The sequence below is a fragment of the Syngnathus typhle genome, linkage group LG1 (assembly GCF_033458585.1).
Source record: "Syngnathus typhle isolate RoL2023-S1 ecotype Sweden linkage group LG1, RoL_Styp_1.0, whole genome shotgun sequence".
NCBI lineage: Eukaryota > Metazoa > Chordata > Actinopteri > Syngnathiformes > Syngnathidae > Syngnathus > Syngnathus typhle.
The window spans coordinates 6,519,973-6,542,685 of record NC_083738.1 but is presented as its reverse complement, the minus strand read 5'-3'; the positions used below and the strand labels follow the sequence as shown (position 1 = coordinate 6,542,685).

At 46.7% G+C, this 22,713-nt stretch overlaps 1 protein-coding gene and 21 non-coding genes across 22 annotated transcripts in view; all 22 read left to right on the top strand.

Annotated features, from left to right (window-relative positions):
• Positions 1 to 22,713, top strand: part of LOC133158191 (C-type mannose receptor 2-like) — a 46,242-nt gene that overhangs the window by 14,767 nt on the left and 8,762 nt on the right. The window lies entirely within an intron of this gene.
• trnap-ugg (transfer RNA proline (anticodon UGG)) lies at positions 1,407 to 1,478 on the top strand. Its single transcript has one exon. It is a non-coding gene; the product is annotated as a tRNA-Pro (tRNA).
• Positions 1,925 to 1,996, top strand: trnap-ugg (transfer RNA proline (anticodon UGG)). The gene has a single exon. It is a non-coding gene; the product is annotated as a tRNA-Pro (tRNA).
• On the top strand, positions 2,405 to 2,476 carry trnap-agg (transfer RNA proline (anticodon AGG)). The gene has a single exon. It is a non-coding gene; the product is annotated as a tRNA-Pro (tRNA).
• Positions 2,591 to 2,662, top strand: trnap-cgg (transfer RNA proline (anticodon CGG)). Its single transcript has one exon. It is a non-coding gene; the product is annotated as a tRNA-Pro (tRNA).
• On the top strand, positions 4,008 to 4,079 carry trnap-agg (transfer RNA proline (anticodon AGG)). Its single transcript has one exon. It is a non-coding gene; the product is annotated as a tRNA-Pro (tRNA).
• Positions 4,986 to 5,057, top strand: trnap-ugg (transfer RNA proline (anticodon UGG)). Its single transcript has one exon. It is a non-coding gene; the product is annotated as a tRNA-Pro (tRNA).
• trnap-agg (transfer RNA proline (anticodon AGG)) lies at positions 5,466 to 5,537 on the top strand. The gene has a single exon. It is a non-coding gene; the product is annotated as a tRNA-Pro (tRNA).
• trnap-agg (transfer RNA proline (anticodon AGG)) lies at positions 5,653 to 5,724 on the top strand. Its single transcript has one exon. It is a non-coding gene; the product is annotated as a tRNA-Pro (tRNA).
• trnap-ugg (transfer RNA proline (anticodon UGG)) lies at positions 6,115 to 6,186 on the top strand. Its single transcript has one exon. It is a non-coding gene; the product is annotated as a tRNA-Pro (tRNA).
• Positions 6,301 to 6,372, top strand: trnap-cgg (transfer RNA proline (anticodon CGG)). Its single transcript has one exon. It is a non-coding gene; the product is annotated as a tRNA-Pro (tRNA).
• Positions 8,178 to 8,249, top strand: trnap-ugg (transfer RNA proline (anticodon UGG)). Its single transcript has one exon. It is a non-coding gene; the product is annotated as a tRNA-Pro (tRNA).
• Positions 8,696 to 8,767, top strand: trnap-ugg (transfer RNA proline (anticodon UGG)). The gene has a single exon. It is a non-coding gene; the product is annotated as a tRNA-Pro (tRNA).
• On the top strand, positions 9,176 to 9,247 carry trnap-agg (transfer RNA proline (anticodon AGG)). The gene has a single exon. It is a non-coding gene; the product is annotated as a tRNA-Pro (tRNA).
• On the top strand, positions 9,362 to 9,433 carry trnap-cgg (transfer RNA proline (anticodon CGG)). The gene has a single exon. It is a non-coding gene; the product is annotated as a tRNA-Pro (tRNA).
• On the top strand, positions 10,779 to 10,850 carry trnap-agg (transfer RNA proline (anticodon AGG)). The gene has a single exon. It is a non-coding gene; the product is annotated as a tRNA-Pro (tRNA).
• trnap-ugg (transfer RNA proline (anticodon UGG)) lies at positions 11,239 to 11,310 on the top strand. Its single transcript has one exon. It is a non-coding gene; the product is annotated as a tRNA-Pro (tRNA).
• Positions 11,757 to 11,828, top strand: trnap-ugg (transfer RNA proline (anticodon UGG)). The gene has a single exon. It is a non-coding gene; the product is annotated as a tRNA-Pro (tRNA).
• On the top strand, positions 12,237 to 12,308 carry trnap-agg (transfer RNA proline (anticodon AGG)). The gene has a single exon. It is a non-coding gene; the product is annotated as a tRNA-Pro (tRNA).
• trnap-agg (transfer RNA proline (anticodon AGG)) lies at positions 12,424 to 12,495 on the top strand. The gene has a single exon. It is a non-coding gene; the product is annotated as a tRNA-Pro (tRNA).
• Positions 13,173 to 13,244, top strand: trnap-agg (transfer RNA proline (anticodon AGG)). Its single transcript has one exon. It is a non-coding gene; the product is annotated as a tRNA-Pro (tRNA).
• On the top strand, positions 13,930 to 14,001 carry trnap-ugg (transfer RNA proline (anticodon UGG)). Its single transcript has one exon. It is a non-coding gene; the product is annotated as a tRNA-Pro (tRNA).

Sequence of the window (22,713 nt, the reverse complement as noted above, 5' to 3'; positions counted from 1 at the left end):
TGAACAAATTGTATTATTAAACTTTTTTTTTTGGTCATTTTGCCTGCAATGACTGCGTTTCCCCAGTAGATGGAGAAGCGCTCGCCTGCGCATTTACTACCGGAAGCCGTGTCAGAAAGCTCGGTGCACACTCACAAGTGCGTGTACGGACATGGCGCACTCGTGCTCTATTTGTATCAGTCCCAAATTTAGAGCGTGGGCCGTGACGAAAGCATTCTTGTAATTTGCGCGCTGAGCTTTCAGATGCAGTTTTGCGCTAAAGCCACCCACAAACCTTCCCCTGGAATCCTTCCATTAAAATGAGTCGCCCAAGGAAAAAAGCAAGGTGGACACAGTGCCAAGTGTTTAAAAGAGAGTGGCCAATTTGGCTCGACGTACGCGACGTGACGTTCAGCCACATGAACGTCAACATCAACCCGTCACAGATCGAGGTAAACGGACCAACACCTCAGATCTCTCCTAAGAATTGCCACAACAAATCTTACTCCAGACTATGACGCACTAGCAAAAAATCACTGATAGCAGTTTTTTAGTGATTTTTTTTTTTTTTTAATGCTGTTAATAAATGCATTCGTTTTCAAAAAACTTATTTGGAATATCCATGCTTTACTACCTACTAAAGGCCAAAATCTTTTGTACAATGACCTTTACAGGTCCCTTATATTACTTCACACAAACACTACGTCCATCTGCTCCTGGTTCGGCCCTCCGGTCCAAATTTAGAACCCAGTTCGGCCCGCGAGTCAAAAGGTTTGCCCACCCCTGGTCTAGGCGTGTGATTTTCATTTTGGGTGCGAGAGGTCCCGGGTTCAAATCCCGGACGAGCCTTTCTTTGTTGGGTGGCTTCTTCCCCATTTACTCGAGCCATGGTCCAACCGGCGCTCTTGGACTTTCATTGTCCCATGACGACCCTTGTGACATTTAACAATTTCGTAATATAGTACATGGCTCGTTGGTCTAGGCGTATGATTCTCGCTTAGGGTGCGAGAGGTCCCCGGTTCAAATCCCGGACGAGCCCTCTTTTGTTGGGTGGCTTCCCCATTTACTCAAGCCATGGTCCAACCGGTTCTTATACTTCCATTGTCCCATGACGACCCATGTGACATCTAACAATTTCACAACTTAGTATATGGCTCGTTGGTCTAGTCGTATGATTCCCGCTTAGGGTGCGAGAGGTCCCCGGTTCAAATCCCAAAGAACTCCGTGTTTGTTGGGTGTCTTCCCCATTTACTCGAGCCATTGTCCAACCATGGCTCTTGGCTTTTCATTGTCCCATGACGACCCATGTGACATCTAACAATTTCCCAACTTATTATATGGCTCGTTGGTCTAGTCGTATGATTCTGACGTCCATTGGCACATAATGGCCCGTGTGACAACTAACGAGGCTTTTTAATTCAGCATGTGGCTCGTTGGTCTAGGAGTATGATTCTCGCTTTGGGTGCGAGAGGTCCCGGGTTCAAATCCCGGATGAGCCCTTCTTTGTTGGGTGGCTTCCCCATTTACTCGAGCCATGGTCCAACCGGCGCTCTTGGCCTTTCATTGTCCCATGACGACCCATGTGACATCTAACAATTTCGAAATATAGTACATGGCTCGTTGGTCTAGGCGTAATATTCTACCTTGTCCATTGGCACATGATGGCCCATGTGACAACTAACGAGGCTTTACAATTCAGCATGTTGGTCTAGGAGTATGATTCTCAAATCCCGAATAACTTCTTGTTTGTTGGGTGTCTTCCCCATTTACTCGAGCCATTGTCCAACCATGGCTCTTGGCTTTTCATTGTCCCATGACAACCCATGTGATATCTAACAATTTCCCAACTTATTATATGGCTCGTTGGTCTAGTCGTATGATTCTACCGTCCATTGGCACATGATGGCCCATGTGACAACTAACGAGGCTTTACAATTCAGCATGTGGCTCGTTGGTCTAGGAGTATGATTCTCGCTTTGGGTGCGAGAGGTCCCGGGTTCAAATCCCGGACGAGCCCTTGCTTGTCCCCATTTACTCGAATAGTTGTCCTATCATGGGCCTTGGCCCTTTTTCTGTACATTGTCTCATGAGGCCCATGTGACCACTACTAATTTAACAATTTTGAACATGGCTCGTTGGTCTAGTCGTATGATTCTCGCTTTGGGTGCGTGAGGTCTCTGGTTCAAATCCCGGACAACTCCTTGTTTATTGGCCATCTTCCGAATTTACTTGAGCCATTGTCCAACCTTCGGCCTTGCCTTCTTTTGTACATTGTCCCATAAGAATCCATGTGACAACTAATAATGTAGGACTTGTTTGTTGTGTGTCTTCCCCATTTACTCGAGCCATTGTCCAACCATGGCTCTTGGCTTCATTGTCCCATGACGACCCATGTGACATGTAACAATTTCAAAATATTGTACATGGCTCGTTGGTCTAGGCGTATGATTCTCGCTTAGGGTGCGAGAGGTCCCGGGTTCAAATCCCGGACGAGCCCTTCTTTGTTGGGTGGCTTCCCCATTTACTCGAGCCATGGTCCAACCGGCACTCTTGGCCTTTCACTGTCCCATGACGACCCATGTGACATCTAACAATTTCGTGATATATACATGGCTCGTTGGTCTAGTCGTATGATTCTCGCTTCGGGTGCGAGAGGTCCCGGGTTCAAATCCCGGACGAGCCCTGGTTAATTGGCCATCTTGACCATTTACTTGAGCCATTGTCCAAACTTCGGCCTTGCCTTCTCTTGTACATTGTCCCATAAGAATCCATGTGACAACTAATAATGTATGACTTTAGTACATGGCTCGTTGGTCTAGGTCTCATATGATTCTCGCTTAGAGTGCGAGAGGTCCCCGGTTCAAATTCCGAAGAATTCCTTGTTTGTTGGGTGTCTTCCCCATTTACTCGAGCCATTGTCCAACCATGGCTCTTGGCCTTTCATTGTCCTATGACGACCCATGTGACATCTAACAATTTCACAACTTAGTATATGGCTCGTTGGTTTAGTCCAGGGGTGGGCAAACTACGGCCCGCGGGCCACATCCGGCCCACGGGACCGTTTAATCCGGCCCGCCAACCCTGAACAAATTGTATTATTAAACTTTTTTTTTTGGTCATTTTGCCTGCAATGACTGCGTTTCCCCAGTAGATGGAGAAGCGCTCGCCTGCGCATTTACTACCGGAAGCCGTGTCAGAAAGCTCGGTGCACACTCACAAGTGCGTGTACGGACATGGCGCACTCGTGCTCTATTTGTATCAGTCCCAAATTTAGAGCGTGGGCCGTGACGAAAGCATTCTTGTAATTTGCGCGCTGAGCTTTCAGATGCAGTTTTGCGCTAAAGCCACCCACAAACCTTCCCCTGGAATCCTTCCATTAAAATGAGTCGCCCAAGGAAAAAAGCAAGGTGGACACAGTGCCAAGTGTTTAAAAGAGAGTGGCCAATTTGGCTCGACGTACGCGACGTGACGTTCAGCCACATGAACATCAACATCAACCCGTCACAGATCGAGGTAAACGGACCAACACCTCAGATCTCTCCTAAGAATTGCCACAACAAATCTTACTCCAGACTATGACGCACTAGCAAAAAATCACTGATAGCAGTTTTTTAGTGATTTTTTTTTTTTTTTAATGCTGTTAATAAATGCATTCGTTTTCAAAAAACTTATTTGGAATATCCATGCTTTACTACCTACTAAAGGCCAAAATCCTTTGTACAATGACCTTTACAGGTCCCTTATATTACTTCACACAAACACTACGTCCATCTGCTCCTGGTTCGGCCCTCCGGTCCAAATTTAGAACCCAGTTCGGCCCGCGAGTCAAAAGGTTTGCCCACCCCTGGTCTAGGCGTATGATTTTCATTTTGGGTGCGAGAGGTCCCGGGTTCAAATCCCGGACGAGCCTTTCTTTGTTGGGTGGCTTCTTCCCCATTTACTCGAGCCATGGTCCAACCGGCGCTCTTGGACTTTCATTGTCCCATGACGACCCTTGTGACATTTAACAATTTCGTAATATAGTACATGGCTCGTTGGTCTAGGCGTATGATTCTCGCTTAGGGTGCGAGAGGTCCCGGGTTCAAATCCCGGACGAGCCCTCTTTTGTTGGGTGGCTTCCCCATTTACTCAAGCCATGGTCCAACCGGTTCTCTTACTTCCATTGTCCCATGACGACCCATGTGACATCTAACAATTTCACAACTTAGTATATGGCTCGTTGGTCTAGTCGTATGATTCCCGCTTAGGGTGCGAGAGGTCCCCGGTTCAAATCCCAAAGAACTCCTTGTTTGTTGGGTGTCTTCCCCATTTACTCGAGCCATTGTCCAACCATGGCTCTTGGCTTTTCATTGTCCCATGACGACCCATGTGACATCTAACAATTTCCCAACTTATTATATGGCTCGTTGGTCTAGTCGTATGATTCTACTGTCCATTGGCACATAATGGCCCATGTGACAACTAACGAGGCTTTTTAATTCAGCATGTGGCTCGTTGGTCTAGGAGTATGATTCTCGCTTTGGGTGCGAGAGGTCCTGGCTTCAAATCCCGGATGAGCCCTTCTTTGTTGGGTGGCTTCCCCATTTACTCGAGCCATGGTCCAACCGGTGCTCTTGGCCTTTCATTGTCCCATGACGACCCATGTGACATCTAACAATTTCGAAATATAGTACATGGCTCGTTGGTCTAGGCGTAATATTCTACCTTGTCCATTGGCACATGATGGCCCATGTGACAACTAACGAGGCTTTACAATTCAGCATGTTGGTCTAGGAGTATGATTCTCAAATCCCGAATAACTTCTTGTTTGTTGGGTGTCTTCCCCATTTACTCGAGCCATTGTCCAACCATGGCTCTTGGCTTTTCATTGTCCCATGACAACCCATGTGACATCTAACAATTTCCCAACTTATTATATGGCTCGTTGGTCTAGTCGTATGATTCTACCGTCCATTGGCACATGATGGCCCATGTGACAACTAACGAGGCTTTACAATTCAGCATGTGGCTCGTTGGTCTAGGAGTATGATTCTCACTTTGGGTGCGAGAGGTCCCGGGTTCAAATCCCGGACGAGCCCTTGCTTGTCCCCATTTACTCGAATAGTTGTCCTATCATGGGCCTTGGCTTTGTTTCTGTACATTGTCTCATGAGGCCCATGTGACCACTACTAATTTAACAATTTTGAACATGGCTCGTTGGTCTAGTCGTATAATTCTCGCTTTGGGTGCGTGAGGTCCCTGGTTCAAATCCCGGACAACTCCTTGTTTATTGGCCATCTTCCGAATTTACTTGAGCCATTGTCCAACCTTCGGCCTTGCCTTCTTTTGTACATTGTCCCATAAGAATCCATGTGACAACTAATAATGTAGGACTTGTTTGTTGTGTGTCTTCCCCATTTACTCGAGCCATTGTCCAACCATGGCTCTTGGCTTCATTGTCCCATGACGACCCATGTGACATGTAACAATTTCAAAATATTGTACATGGCTCGTTGGTCTAGGCGTATGATTCTCGCTTAGGGTGCGAGAGGTCCCGGGTTCAAATCCCGGACGAGCCCTTCTTTGTTGGGTGGCTTCCCCATTTACTCGAGCCATGGTCCAACCGGCGCTCTTGGCCTTTCATTGTCCCATGACGACCCATATGACATCTAACAATTTCGCACTGTAGTACATGGCTCGTTGGTCTAGGCGTATGATTCTCGCTTAGGGTGCGAGAGGTCCCGGGTTCAAATCCCGGACGAGCCCTTCTTTGTTGGGTGGCTTCCCCATTTACTCGAGCCATGGTCCAACCGGCGCTCTTGGCCTTTCATTGTCCCATGACGACCCATATGACATCTAACAATTTCGTACTGTAGTACATGGCTCGTTGGTCTAGGCGTATGATTCTCGCTTAGGGTGCGAGAGGTCCCGGGTTCATATCCCGGACGAGCCCTTCTTTGTTGGGTGGCTTCCCCATTTACTCGAGCTATGGTCCAACCATGGCTCTTTGTTTTTCATTGTCCCATGACGACCCATGTGACATCTAACAATTTCCCAACTTATTATATGGCTCGTTGGTCTAGTCGTATGATTCTACCGTCCATTGGCACATGATGGCCCATGTGACAACTAACGAGGCTTTACAATTCAGCATGTGGCTCGTTGGTCTAGGAGTATGATTCTCGCTTTGGGTGCGAGAGGTCCCGGGTTCAAATCCCGGACGAGTCCTTCTTTGTTGGGTGGCTTCCCCATTTACTCGAGCCATGGTCCAACCGGCACTCTTGGCCTTTCACTGTCCCATGACGACCCATGTGACATCTAACAATTTCGTGATATATACATGGCTCGTTGGTCTAGTCGTATGATTCTTGCTTCGGGTGCGAGAGGTCCCGGGTTCAAATCCCGGACGAGCCCTGGTTTATTGGCCATCTTGACCATTTACTTGAGCCATTGTCCAACCTTCGGCCTTGCCTTCTCTTGTACATTGTCCCATAAGAATCCATGTGACAACTAATAATGTATGACTTTAGTACATGGCTCGTTGGTCTAGGTCTCATATGATTCTCGCTTAGAGTGCGAGAGGTCCCCGGTTCAAATTCCGAAGAATTCCTTGTTTGTTGGGTGTCTTCCCCATTTACTCGAGCCATTGTCCAACCATGGCTCTTGGCCTTTCATTGTCCTATGACGACCCATGTGACATCTAACAATTTCACAACTTAGTATATGGCTCGTTGGTCTAGTCCAGGGGTGGGCAAACTACGGCCCGCGGGCCACATCCGGCCCACGGGACCGTTTAATCCGGCCCGCCAACCCTGAACAAATTGTATTATTAAACTTTTTTTTTTGGTCATTTTGCCTGCAATGACTGCGTTTCCCCAGTAGATGGAGAAGCGCTCGCCTGCGCATTTACTACCGGAAGCCGTGTCAGAAAGCTCGGTGCACACTCACAAGTGCGTGTACGGACATGGCGCACTCGTGCTCTATTTGTATCAGTCCCAAATTTAGAGCGTGGGCCGTGACGAAAGCATTCTTGTAATTTGCGCGCTGAGCTTTCAGATGCAGTTTTGCGCTAAAGCCACCCACAAACCTTCCCCTGGAATCCTTCCATTAAAATGAGTCGCCCAAGGAAAAAAGCAAGGTGGACACAGTGCCAAGTGTTTAAAAGAGAGTGGCCAATTTGGCTCGACGTACGCGACGTGACGTTCAGCCACATGAACGTCAACATCAACCCGTCACAGATCGAGGTAAACGGACCAACACCTCAGATCTCTCCTAAGAATTGCCACAACAAATCTTACTCCAGACTATGACGCACTAGCAAAAAATCACTGATAGCAGTTTTTTAGTGATTTTTTTTTTTTTTTAATGCTGTTAATAAATGCATTCGTTTTCAAAAAACTTATTTGGAATATCCATGCTTTACTACCTACTAAAGGCCAAAATCTTTTGTACAATGACCTTTACAGGTCCCTTATATTACTTCACACAAACACTACGTCCATCTGCTCCTGGTTCGGCCCTCCGGTCCAAATTTAGAACCCAGTTCGGCCCGCGAGTCAAAAGGTTTGCCCACCCCTGGTCTAGGCGTGTGATTTTCATTTTGGGTGCGAGAGGTCCCGGGTTCAAATCCCGGACGAGCCTTTCTTTGTTGGGTGGCTTCTTCCCCATTTACTCGAGCCATGGTCCAACCGGCGCTCTTGGACTTTCATTGTCCCATGACGACCCTTGTGACATTTAACAATTTCGTAATATAGTACATGGCTCGTTGGTCTAGGCGTATGATTCTCGCTTAGGGTGCGAGAGGTCCCCGGTTCAAATCCCGGACGAGCCCTCTTTTGTTGGGTGGCTTCCCCATTTACTCAAGCCATGGTCCAACCGGTTCTTATACTTCCATTGTCCCATGACGACCCATGTGACATCTAACAATTTCACAACTTAGTATATGGCTCGTTGGTCTAGTCGTATGATTCCCGCTTAGGGTGCGAGACGTCCCGGGTTCAAATCCCAAAGAACTCCGTGTTTGTTGGGTGTCTTCCCCATTTACTCGAGCCATTGTCCAACCATGGCTCTTGGCTTTTCATTGTCCCATGACGACCCATGTGACATCTAACAATTTCCCAACTTATTATATGGCTCGTTGGTCTAGTCGTATGATTCTGACGTCCATTGGCACAAAATGGCCCATGTGACAACTAACGAGGCTTTTTAATTCAGCATGTGGCTCGTTGGTCTAGGAGTATGATTCTCGCTTTGGGTGCGAGAGGTCCCGGGTTCAAATCCCGGATGAGCCCTTCTTTGTTGGGTGGCTTCCCCATTTACTCGAGCCATGGTCCAACCGGCGCTCTTGGCCTTTCATTGTCCCATGACGACCCATGTGACATCTAACAATTTCGAAATATAGTACATGGCTCGTTGGTCTAGGCGTAATATTCTACCTTGTCCATTGGCACATGATGGCCCATGTGACAACTAACGAGGCTTTACAATTCAGCATGTTGGTCTAGGAGTATGATTCTCAAATCCCGAATAACTTCTTGTTTGTTGGGTGTCTTCCCCATTTACTCGAGCCATTGTCCAACCATGGCTCTTGGCTTTTCATTGTCCCATGACAACCCATGTGATATCTAACAATTTCCCAACTTATTATATGGCTCGTTGGTCTAGTCGTATGATTCTACCGTCCATTGGCACATGATGGCCCATGTGACAACTAACGAGGCTTTACAATTCAGCATGTGGCTCGTTGGTCTAGGAGTATGATTCTCGCTTTGGGTGCGAGAGGTCCCGGGTTCAAATCCCGGACGAGCCCTTGCTTGTCCCCATTTACTCGAATAGTTGTCCTATCATGGGCCTTGGCCCTTTTTCTGTACATTGTCTCATGAGGCCCATGTGACCACTACTAATTTAACAATTTTGAACATGGCTCGTTGGTCTAGTCGTATGATTCTCGCTTTGGGTGCGTGAGGTCTCTGGTTCAAATCCCAGACAACTCCTTGTTTATTGGCCATCTTCCGAATTTACTTGAGCCATTGTCCAACCTTCGGCCTTGCCTTCTTTTGTACATTGTCCCATAAGAATCCATGTGACAACTAATAATGTAGGACTTGTTTGTTGTGTGTCTTCCCCATTTACTCGAGCCATTGTCCAACCATGGCTCTTGGCTTCATTGTCCCATGACGACCCATGTGACATGTAACAATTTCAAAATATTGTACATGGCTCGTTGGTCTAGGCGTATGATTCTCGCTTAGGGTGCGAGAGGTCCCGGGTTCAAATCCCGGACGAGCCCTTCTTTGTTGGGTGGCTTCCCCATTTACTCGAGCCATGGTCCAACCGGCACTCTTGGCCTTTCACTGTCCCATGACGACCCATGTGACATCTAACAATTTCGTGATATATACATGGCTCGTTGGTCTAGTCGTATGATTCTCGCTTCGGGTGCGAGAGGTCCCGGGTTCAAATCCCGGACGAGCCCTGGTTAATTGGCCATCTTGACCATTTACTTGAGCCATTGTCCAAACTTCGGCCTTGCCTTCTCTTGTACATTGTCCCATAAGAATCCATGTGACAACTAATAATGTATGACTTTAGTACATGGCTCGTTGGTCTAGGTCTCATATGATTCTCGCTTAGAGTGCGAGAGGTCCCCGGTTCAAATTCCGAAGAATTCCTTGTTTGTTGGGTGTCTTCCCCATTTACTCGAGCCATTGTCCAACCATGGCTCTTGGCCTTTCATTGTCCTATGACGACCCATGTGACATCTAACAATTTCACAACTTAGTATATGGCTCGTTGGTTTAGTCCAGGGGTGGGCAAACTACGGCCCGCGGGCCACATCCGGCCCACGGGACCGTTTAATCCGGCCCGCCAACCCTGAACAAATTGTATTATTAAACTTTTTTTTTTGGTCATTTTGCCTGCAATGACTGCGTTTCCCCAGTAGATGGAGAAGCGCTCGCCTGCGCATTTACTACCGGAAGCCGTGTCAGAAAGCTCGGTGCACACTCACAAGTGCGTGTACGGACATGGCGCACTCGTGCTCTATTTGTATCAGTCCCAAATTTAGAGCGTGGGCCGTGACGAAAGCATTCTTGTAATTTGCGCGCTGAGCTTTCAGATGCAGTTTTGCGCTAAAGCCACCCACAAACCTTCCCCTGGAATCCTTCCATTAAAATGAGTCGCCCAAGGAAAAAAGCAAGGTGGACACAGTGCCAAGTGTTTAAAAGAGAGTGGCCAATTTGGCTCGACGTACGCGACGTGACGTTCAGCCACATGAACATCAACATCAACCCGTCACAGATCGAGGTAAACGGACCAACACCTCAGATCTCTCCTAAGAATTGCCACAACAAATCTTACTCCAGACTATGACGCACTAGCAAAAAATCACTGATAGCAGTTTTTTAGTGATTTTTTTTTTTTTTTAATGCTGTTAATAAATGCATTCGTTTTCAAAAAACTTATTTGGAATATCCATGCTTTACTACCTACTAAAGGCCAAAATCCTTTGTACAATGACCTTTACAGGTCCCTTATATTACTTCACACAAACACTACGTCCATCTGCTCCTGGTTCGGCCCTCCGGTCCAAATTTAGAACCCAGTTCGGCCCGCGAGTCAAAAGGTTTGCCCACCCCTGGTCTAGGCGTATGATTTTCATTTTGGGTGCGAGAGGTCCCGGGTTCAAATCCCGGACGAGCCTTTCTTTGTTGGGTGGCTTCTTCCCCATTTACTCGAGCCATGGTCCAACCGGCGCTCTTGGACTTTCATTGTCCCATGACGACCCTTGTGACATTTAACAATTTCGTAATATAGTACATGGCTCGTTGGTCTAGGCGTATGATTCTCGCTTAGGGTGCGAGAGGTCCCGGGTTCAAATCCCGGACGAGCCCTCTTTTGTTGGGTGGCTTCCCCATTTACTCAAGCCATGGTCCAACCGGTTCTCTTACTTCCATTGTCCCATGACGACCCATGTGACATCTAACAATTTCACAACTTAGTATATGGCTCGTTGGTCTAGTCGTATGATTCCCGCTTAGGGTGCGAGAGGTCCCCGGTTCAAATCCCAAAGAACTCCTTGTTTGTTGGGTGTCTTCCCCATTTACTCGAGCCATTGTCCAACCATGGCTCTTGGCTTTTCATTGTCCCATGACGACCCATGTGACATCTAACAATTTCCCAACTTATTATATGGCTCGTTGGTCTAGTCGTATGATTCTACTGTCCATTGGCACATAATGGCCCATGTGACAACTAACGAGGCTTTTTAAATCAGCATGTGGCTCGTTGGTCTAGGAGTATGATTCTCGCTTTGGGTGCGAGAGGTCCTGGGTTCAAATCCCGGATGAGCCCTTCTTTGTTGGGTGGCTTCCCCATTTACTCGAGCCATGGTCCAACCGGTGCTCTTGGCCTTTCATTGTCCCATGACGACCCATGTGACATCTAACAATTTCGAAATATAGTACATGGCTCGTTGGTCTAGGCGTAATATTCTACCTTGTCCATTGGCACATGATGGCCCATGTGACAACTAACGAGGCTTTACAATTCAGCATGTTGGTCTAGGAGTATGATTCTCAAATCCCGAATAACTTCTTGTTTGTTGGGTGTCTTCCCCATTTACTCGAGCCATTGTCCAACCATGGCTCTTGGCTTTTCATTGTCCCATGACAACCCATGTGACATCTAACAATTTCCCAACTTATTATATGGCTCGTTGGTCTAGTCGTATGATTCTACCGTCCATTGGCACATGATGGCCCATGTGACAACTAACGAGGCTTTACAATTCAGCATGTGGCTCGTTGGTCTAGGAGTATGATTCTCACTTTGGGTGCGAGAGGTCCCGGGTTCAAATCCCGGACGAGCCCTTGCTTGTCCCCATTTACTCGAATAGTTGTCCTATCATGGGCCTTGGCTTTGTTTCTGTACATTGTCTCATGATGCCCATGTGACCACTACTAATTTAACAATTTTGAACATGGCTCGTTGGTCTAGTCGTATGATTCTCGCTTTGGGTGCGTGAGGTCCCTGGTTCAAATCCCGGACAACTCCTTGTTTATTGGCCATCTTCCGAATTTACTTGAGCCATTGTCCAACCTTCGGCCTTGCCTTCTTTTGTACATTGTCCCATAAGAATCCATGTGACAACTAATAATGTAGGACTTGTTTGTTGTGTGTCTTCCCCATTTACTCGAGCCATTGTCCAACCATGGCTCTTGGCTTCATTGTCCCATGACGACCCATGTGACATGTAACAATTTCAAAATATTGTACATGGCTCGTTGGTCTAGGCGTATGATTCTCGCTTAGGGTGCGAGAGGTCCCGGGTTCAAATCCCGGACGAGCCCTTCTTTGTTGGGTGGCTTCCCCATTTACTCGAGCCATGGTCCAACCGGCGCTCTTGGCCTTTCATTGTCCCATGACGACCCATATGACATCTAACAATTTCGTACTGTAGTACATGGCTCGTTGGTCTAGGCGTATGATTCTCGCTTAGGGTGCGAGAGGTCCCGGGTTCAAATCCCGGACGAGCCCTTCTTTGTTGGGTGGCTTCCCCATTTACTCGAGCCATGGTCCAACCGGCGCTCTTGGCCTTTCATTGTCCCATGACGACCCATATGACATCTAACAATTTCGTACTGTAGTACATGGCTCGTTGGTCTAGGCGTATGATTCTCGCTTAGGGTGCGAGAGGTCCCGGGTTCATATCCCGGACGAGCCCTCTTTTGTTGGGTGGCTTCCCCATTTACTCAAGCAATGGTCCAACCGGTTCTCTTACTTCCATTGTCCCATGACGACCCATGTGACATCTAACAATTTCACAACTTAGTATGTGGCTCGTTGGTCTAGTCGTATGATTCCCGCTCAGGGTGCGAGAGGTCCCCGGTTCAAATCCTAAAGAACTCCTTGTTTGTTGGGTGTTTTCGCCATTTACTCGAGCCATTGTCCAACCATGGCTCTTGGCCTTTCATTGTCCCATGACGACCCATGTGACATGTAACAATTTCGAAATATAGTACATGGCTCGTTGGTCTAGGCGTATGATTCCCATTTTGGGTGCGAGAGGTCCCGGGTTCAAATCCCGGACGAACCTTTCTTTGTTGGGTGGCTTCTTCCCCATTTACTCGAGCCATGGTCCAACCGGCGCTCTTGGCCTTTCATTGTCCCATAACGACCCTTGTGACATTTAACAATTTCATAATATAGTACATGGCTCGTTGGTCTAGCCGTATGATTCTCGCTTAGGGTGCGAGAGGTCCCGGGTTCAAATCCCGGACGAGCCCTCCTTTGTTGGGTGGCTTCCCCATTTACTCAAGCCATGGTCCAACCGGTTCTCTTACTTCCATTGTCCCATGACGACCCATGTGACATCTAACAATTTCACAACTTAGTATATGGCTCGTTGGTCTAGTCGTATGATTCCCGCTTAGGGTGCGAGAGGTCCCCGGTTCAAATCCCAAAGAACTCCTTGTTTGTTGGGTGTCTTCCCCATTTTCTCGAGCCCCTGTCCAACCATGGCTCTTAGCCTTTCATTGTCCCATGACGACCCATGTTACATGTAAGAATTTCAAAATATAGTACGTGGCTCGTTGTTCTAGTCGTATGATTCTCGCCTAGGGTGCGAGAGGTCCCGGCTTCAAATCCCGGACAAGCCCTTCTTTGTTGGGTGGCTTCCCCATTTACTCGAGCCATGGTCCAACCGGCGCTCTTGGCCTTTCATTGTCCCATGACGACCCATGTGACATCTACCGTAACAATTTCACAACTTAGTAAATGGCTCGTTGGTCTAGTCGTATGATTCTCGCTCCGGGTGTGAGAGGTCCCGGGTTCAAATCCCGGACGAGTCCTCGTTTAGTGGCCATCTTCCCCATTTACTTGAGCCATTGTCCAACCTTCGTCCTTACCTTCTCTTGTACATTGTCCCATAAGAATCCATGTGACAACTACTAATTAAACTATTTTGAACATGGCTCGTTGGTCTAGTCGTATGATTCTCGCTTTGGGTGTGAGAGGTCCCGGGTTCAAATCCCGGATGAGCCTTCGTTTAGTGGCCATCTTCCCCATTTACTTGAGCCATTGTCCAACCTTCGTCCTTACCTTCTCTTGTACGTTGTCCCATAAGAATCCATGTGACAACTAATAATTTAGGACTTTAGTACATGGCTCGTTGGTCTAGGTCTCGGTCTCGAATGATTCTCGCTTAGGGTGCGAGAGGTCCCGGATTCAAATCCCGGTCGAGCGCTTGTTTGTTGGTTGTCTTCCCCATTTACTCGAGCTATGGTCCAACCGTGGCTCTTGGGCTTTCATTGTCCCATGACGACCTATGTGACATCTAACAATTTCATAACTTAGTATATGGCTCGTTGTCTAGTCGTATGATTCTCGCTTAGGGTGCGAGAGGTCCCCCGTTCAAATCCCGAAGAACTCCTTGTTTGTTGGGTGTCTTCCCCATTTACTCGAGCCATTGTCCAACCATGGCTCTTGGCCTTTCATTGTCCCATGACGACCCATGTGACATGTAACAATTTCAAAATATAGTTCATGGCTCGTTGGTCTAGGCGTACGATTCTTGCTTAGGGTGCGAGGGGTCCCGGGTTCAAATCCCGGACGAGCCCTTCTTTGTTGGGTGGCTTCCCCATTTACTCCAGCCATTGTCCAACCATGGCTCTTGGCTTTTCATTGTCCCATGATGACCCATGTGACATCTAACAATTTCACAATTTATTATATGGCTCGTTGGTCTAGTAGAGAGAGAAGAGCAGTGGGGAGAGGACGCACCCCTGAGGGGCTCCAGTGTTGGAGGTCCGGGTGTCAGATGTGATGCCCCCCCAGCCTCACGCGCTGTCTCCTGTTGGCAGACTCAGTGGCCTAGTGGTAGCGTGTCCGCCCTGAGTCTGGAAGGTTGTGGGTTCAAACCCCGGCTGGGTCATATCAACGACTATAAAAATGGGACCCATTGCCTCCCTGCTTGGCACTCAGCATTAAGGGTTGGAATTGGGGGGTTAGATCACAAACTGATTCCCGAGCGCGGCACCGCTGCTGCTCACTGCTCCCCTCTCCCCCAGGGGATGGATTAAAATCACATGGGGATGGGTTAAATGCAGAGGACAAATTTCACCACACCCAGATGTGAGTGTGACGATCATTGGGACTTTAACTTTAACTTTATTAAGTGCTAAATTCCATGGATCGCCAAAGCTGCATGTTATTTATGAATTTATAAAAGGCTTAACTGGGTGTGATGATACTTTTTTTCAAACCTCTAATGTGCCATACATTGGGTGATTTATAGAAGTACTGAGTTTGTTTGTGTTTTTTATCATTAAAGTTTACCTTAAAATTACTTAAATACTTCCTTTTGTATTATGAATCACACTTGCAGGCTCACTTTTTACATTGCAATAGCTCTGCAATACTCAATTTGTAAACAATTTGATATTTTTACCACAATTCATTGATCCAAACACAGACCGCAAAAGGCACTTCCCATATGATTGGGATTTTTTCACACTGGCAAATTGAGACAGTGGATGTAATGGTTTGTAGGCCTTCCAGAGACATGATTTACTCACAGACTTGGTAACACTTGCTAGAAAATGCTTGCCAGTTTTGTCCATTTCTGCCTGATTTGTATACCTCCATCCCCAAACCCCAAAGAACATTTTCTGAGAATGATCTTTATCTGTTATGCTATTTGCAAACTTTTTTTAATAATAATAAATTATATTTATAACGCACTTTACATTCGGGGGAATCCCAAAGTGCCACATGGCAGATAAAAAAACAAAACAAAACAAGGACAAGTTTAAAACAACTGGACGACAACCATTATATGAGAGAAATTACGGAAATGCTAAGGTAAAGAGGTGAGTTTTAAATCCAATTTTGAAAGAGTCAGTGGATTGGGGTGCTCTTAGGTGGTCGGGGAGCGAGTTCCACAGTGTAGGGGCTGTATGGCAGAAGGCCCGGTCGCCCATGGTGCGGAGCTTGGTTTTAGGAACGTGGAGAAGGTGTGAATTGGATGAGCGGAGGCTTCGGGTGGCAGGTTTTGGGGCAAGGAGTTCTTTGAGGTATGGGGGAGCATGTCCGAGGATACAATGGTGAGTGAGGAGGGCGATCTTATAATCAATTCGGAATTTGATGGGGAGCCAGTGCAGAGAACGGAGGATGGGTGTGATGTGATTGCTTTTCCGCACCCTCATCAGGATCCTAGCAGCGCTGTTTTGAATGTACTGAAGCCTCTGGAGGCTCTTGCTAGGGATCCCGATGAGGAGTGCGTTACAATAGCCTAGCCTTGAGGAGACAAAGGCGTGGACAAGTTTCTCAGCATCCGTCAGGGTAAGTGTGGGGCGGAGTTTGGAGATATTTCTGAGGTGGAAGAAGGAGGTTTTGCAGATGTGTTTTATGTGTGACTCAAGGTTGAGTTGAGGGTTCAGTTTCACACCCAGGTTGGTGACAGTGGCTGAGAGGGGAATAGTGAGACCGGCGAATAAGATGCTTGTTATTGGGCAGGTATGGATCTGATGGGGAGTGCCAATTAACATGGCTTGGGTTTTGTCACTGTTAACTTGCAGGAAGCTGAGATTCATCCACGCCTTTATCTCCTCCAGACACAGGGAGAGGATGGATGAGGGAGATGGAGAAGGCTGGGTTATGGAGGGCGGGGGGTCAAGTTTGAGGTATAGCTGGGTGTCGTCCGCATAACAATGAAATGAGATGCCAAACTTCCTGATTATATTGCCGAGGGGTAGTATGTAGAGAGTGAAAAGGGTAGGACCGAGTACAGATCCCTGGGGGACACCGGAGGTGACAGTGTGAGTGTCGGATTTTTTCCCCCCCAGGGAAACGTACTCGGTCCGGTTTGAGAGGTAGGACTGAAGCCAAGTTAGAGCAGTGCCAGAGAATCCAGTGGAGTGAAGTTGGTTAAGGAGAATATTGTGGTGGACAGTGTCAAATGCAGCGGACAGATCCAACAGGATGAGAAGTGACGGGGAGCCTGCATCGGCAGCCATGAGAAGGTTGTTGGTGACCCTAACAAGTGCTGTTTCAGTGCTGTGGCCAGAGCGAAACCCGGATTGAAATTTCTCAGCGATGTTATTGCGGGTAAGATGAGTGTGAAGTTGGGCAGCTACCACTTTTTCCAGAACCTTGGAGAGGAACGGGAGGTTAGATATTGGTCTGTAGTTAGCAAGGTTGTCCGGGTCAAGTGAGGGTTTTTTGAGCAGGGGGGTAATAATGGCAGTCTTCAGTGCAGGGGGTACAGAGCCAGACTGGAGTGAGAGGTTGATGACATTGGTTATTAGGGGACTAATGGCTGAGGTTTGTTGTTTAATGAGGGCTGTGGGGAAAGGGTCCAGGGCACATGTAGAGGGTTTCATCTTTTTGATGATGTCCTCTACCTCCGACTGCAAGATAGGGGAGAAGCAGCGGAGAGGCTGGACTGTCCCGGGTGGAAGGAAGGGGGGAGGAAGTGAAATGGTGGGGCCAGAAGAGGAGAGGAGCTGGGTGCGGATGTTGTCAACCTTAGCGATAAAAAAAGGTCATAAAGTTATTGGACACTACCTCTGAGGATTCTGTTGGAGTGGTGTGATGGGGTTTGAGAAAGTGGTTGATGGTTGAAAAGAGTTGTTTTAAATTTCCAGGGGTATTGTTTATGATATTGGAATAGAACTGGGCACGTGCAGTCCCAAGGGCTTTTGAGTAGGCCTTCTGGTGTTCTTTGTAGGCCTGTTTGTGCACGGTCAGTCCTGAGGCTTTAAGACGACGCTCCAGGATGCGCCCAGTTGACTTCAACAGACGCAGCTCACTGGTGTACCAGGGGGCTGAGCGTGAAAAAGTGACTGTTTTGGTTTTTTGGGGGGCGTGGATACTTAGAAGTTTGGCCAAAGAGTTATTGTAATGGTCCACTGCCTTGCTGACTGATGTAAAGGTTGCAGAGGAGGAGGAGAGAAACTGAAGGTCCTGTGCTATAGTGTCTTGATTGATGTCTTTGAAATTTCTGAATGAGATTTGCCGCTTGGGTTTGGAGTGGGGGCGTGGGAAAGGAAGTTCCATTTGAATAAGTTTGTGGTCAGACACACCGACCTCGAGAACTTGCAGGTTGCTTATGGCCGATGAGGAGATGACAAGGTCAAGTGTATGCCCTTTGTCATGTGTGGGGACATTTACATGATGGGTGAGGTGTAAACAGTCCAATAGTTGCAACAGGTCAGAGGCGGGGGGGCGGGAGGCTGTGTCGACATGGATGTTAACATCACCCAATATGATTAGATTAGAGGAAGTGGAGGTACAGAGGGTAGTGAGTAGATCGTGTAGTTCTGGAATGAAAGAGGAGTTTGGTTTAGGAGGGCGGTAAATAAGTAAAACTGTGATGGGATATGGAGGTTTACATTTGAATGCAAGGGATTCGAATGAGGAGTGATCAGGTAGAGGGAGGGGGGACAGCTCTAGATCAAGACGGTGGAGTACAGCCAGGCCACCGCCACGGCCAGTGCTGTGAGGTTTAGTTATGTATCTATAACCAGAGGGACAGGCTTCATTGAGGGATTGATAGACATCAGGTGGTTGCCAGGTCTCAGTCAGGCACATTATGTCTAGGCCTTTGTCCAGGATGAGGTCGTGAATAAATGATGATTTACGGGTGAGTGCTTGGATGTTGAGGAGATCCATTTTGATTGTGGCTGTGGGGGTGTGTTTAGGTAGGGGGCGAAGTAGAGAGAAATCCACTCCACGTTTTCTGTGCCACATGCAGTGCAATCCACTCTGTGTTGGAGTGATAGCCACTCCGTGTCGTCCGTTCCGTGCTGGAGCAATTTACACTCCGTGTTTTCCTGGCAACCCGGTGTCCGTCTTGTGTCGGAGTTCGCTCCGTGTAGGAGTGTCAGCCGCACCATGTTTCCCAGGCCACCTGGAGTACTGCAGCCCCGCATGGTTGCTAAGATAAGATCCAAGTGCGCCAGGTATCTGATGACGTGTTGTACATACGGGGTGCCGGGCGGAGGAGGAGCAGATGGATGGTACAGTGTTATGGACGGATTGGGAGAAAACAAAGTTACGACGGGTGCTTCTGTGGATGTAACGTGGTCTGCGGAGAAGTCCGAGTTGTTTGATGACTGAGACACACCCTGGAATGGTGTGATTACTCAGCTCCAGCAAGCGGGGGATGGAGTAAGTTAATATAGTGCCGGTTGGAGAACACTGAACTTGAGTGTTAGCCATTGGCTAGGCTAGCCAGGATGCCTTGGCGGGGGGTGGTGGGGTGGGCGCGCCGTAGTAGGCAGCCGGCTCTGTGGAGGTTCGCCGCGGTCCAGGCGCACTGCACACTAAAACTAGAAGCTAAAAACAAAACTTTAATAATGGCTAAAAAATAAATAAAAACACTAAACCTAAACTAATTCTGATGGAGAAGCGGCGAACAATCAGCGCCAGCGTCCTCTTCCCAGATTACTTCCGCCTTGGTCCACACGCAGCTCACGGTCATGTTTTTAATGTTATTAATAAAGTTTTTAAATAGCTCAGTGGCATTCTTTTCTCTTTGGGTTGGTGTGTGTATTGTTTCTGACAAGCCAAATGGAAGCACTGTAATCTTGCAGTCTACAGCATAGCATCGTTTGCTTGAGAGCTCGTGGCAGAGTAAAAGGCCTCTCACACATCACCATGGAAACAATTATTGAGAGAACTGTGAAGTACTGCTGCTGGAGAAGAGCAAAGGAATATAATTACAGTACATCATTTAATGTTACTGGAAATTAAAATTAGATTACAGCAGCTATCATTGAATAAAGACTGATTTGATATTGCATAGCTGAAGAACGACAGATTAAGCCTATATGCCTAATTGCCCAAGACAAATTTGCCACTTTTAAACTAATCTTTCTCCCAAATTCTCAGTAGTATTTAATATGAATCTGGTTATTACTGAACTACTCAATTTTCTTCTTTTGCACATTTTAGTGGAATCCAGAGTTATTAGCTAATCACTATAAACACTTGCTCAGAGAGGGTAGCAAAAATGTGCTCAAGCCTTTTCTCCCACCAGGGGGCACTCTATATCTTTACAAAAAATAGTATTGCGCCACAAATTCAAGTCAATCATACACAATAAGGTACCTAATATTTATGGATGCCATTTCTGAGCTGGAATGACCACATTTCATAGATTCTATAGCCAACGGGAAGAGCCCATCAATTTCACACAGCAAGAATATAAATGGTTTTGAACCTGAAGGGAAGAGTGACAGGAGAATGTGTGAGTAAATGTGCATGATCAATGAACAAGCAGCAAAGCAGTACAGCACAAGTGTTTCCAGCCAACATCCTCCGCATCGGAAGCAGGCAAATGACAAAGACGTGTGACTGGCTTCAATGAGGTTCGGCATCGACATCAAAGACCTTCATTACATTACAGAAAGCCACAGCTTGTCTCCACTAAATTGATCCATCGCCTTGAACTGACTCCCTGCTTGTGTATGGTATGACTAAGGATGACAGGCTTTTTGTAGGAGTTATTGCAAAAGGGGAACTCACTGTGACTGCATGTGTTTGGGGCTATGTGTTTTGTTCTATTCCTGCGGTTAAACAGCCGACTTTGCTCACTGAGACAGAAATAATGAAGAAATCCTCGCTCAAGGGTATATTTTGAATTGGGATGGAGTTTGTGGGTGGCAGATTTGTGTTGGGCAAATGTCAGATTGAGAATTACAGGAGATTGCTTTCAATAGTGGTCCTCAAAAGCAAAAGAGTATTGAATAATTATTCAATATTCTATTTAATTATGGCACAACTCACTGGGGTCTGTCTACGGAAATATATGAGCCTGCTCTCTATATAACAGCAAGAGAGCAACACTGCACCAGGAGAGAAAAAAAATGCATCACTGTTGTCATAGGAACACATCCTGGCCCTCAAATGCTGAATGTGGCGTGAGTTTATAATTAAACAACTTTGCATTTGAAGTGAAAATCTGTTTACCTTCACACAGTCAAATAGGTGACATCCAGGACATTATTATCATCATTATTATTGTTATTAAGGGTGGGGGAAAATAAAAAAAAAACCAAGTTCGTATTTACCCTATTTACACGAAACAAAACAAAATGTAGTGGATCAAGATTGCCCGCTGAGAGATGGAGTGAAGGGGAAACAGGAAGCAGTGGGGCATTGCTGGAGACACGATGTAGTGCAACCGGCTCACTGGTTTATAGCATGACCGCCTGCGGTGACACACACCTGGCAGTCTTTCATTTGGAAATCAGACTTATATAAAAACAAAATAGTCCCTTGATGTGTGTGTTGCTAAATAATGTACACTACAGGACTGTCTCAGAAAATTTGAATATTGTGATAAAGTTCTTTATTTTCTGTAATCCAATCAAAAAAACAAAAATGTCATACATTCTGCATTCATTACAAATCAACTGAAATATTGCAAGCCTTTTATTATTTGAATATTGCTGATTATGGCATACAGCTTAAGAAAACTCAAATATCCTATCTCAAAATATTAGAATATTTCCTCAGACCAAGTAAAAAAAAAGATTTATAACAGCAAAAAAATCTTTGAAAATGTCCATTAATGCACTCAGTACTTGGTTGGGAATCCTTTTGCACGGATTACTGCATCAATGCGGCGTGGCATGGAGGCAATCAGGCTGTGGCATTGCTGAGGTGTTATGGATAGCGGCCTTTAGCTCATTTGCATTGTTTAGTCTGGTGTCTTCAGCTTCTTCTTCACAATACCCCACAGATTCTCTATGGGGTTCAGGTCAGGGGAATTGGCAGGCCAATCGAGGACAGTAATGCCATGGTCAGTACACCATTTACTGCTGGTTTTGGCACTGTGGATAGGTGCCAGATCGTGCTGGAAAATGAAGTCATCATCTCCATAGAGCTTTTCAGCAGACCGAAGCATGTAGTGAGAGCTTTTCAGCAGACCGAAGCATGTAGTGCTCTAAAATCTGCATTTACTCTGGACTTGAGGAAATACAGTGGACCAACACCAGCAGCTGACATGGCTCCCCAAACCATCACTGACTGTGGAAACTTCACATTTCAAGATTATTATCAAGATATATACTTGGATTTTGCTCCTCTCCAGCCTTTCTCCAGACTCGGGCACCTTGACTTCCAAATGAAGTACAAAACTTGCTTTCGTCTGAAAAGAGGACTTTGGACCACTCTGCAACTATCCAGTGCTTCTTTTTCATAGCCCAAGTCGGACACTTCTTCCGTTGTCTTGAGGTCAGAAGTGGCTTGACCATGGGAATACGGCTATTGTAGCCCATTTCCCAGACACATCTGTGAACAGTGGCTTTTGATACCTGGACTCCAGCTTCAGTCCACTGTCTTTGAAGCTCCCCCAAATTCTGGAAGCGACTCTTCTTCACAATGCTGTTAAGGCTGCTGTCATCTATCTTGGTTGTGCGGCATTTTCCTGCCACATTTCCCCCTTCCAACAGACATTTAGTGGATGTGCTTTGAAACTGCAGTCTGTGAACAGCTTGCTCTTTGAGAAATTTCTTTTTGTGTCTTGCCCTCCTGATGGAGGGTGTCAATGATGGTCCTCTGGACAGCAGTCAGAACAGGAGTCTTTCCCATACTTGTGATTTTGTTTACTGAAACAAGTTGAGTGTTTTTCAAAGCTGAGGAGTTAATTAGATGATTTAAGTGATTAGTTGAATACCCTACTAGTATACTTTTTCATGATATTCTAATATTTTGAGATAGGATATTTGAGTTTTCTTAAGATGTATG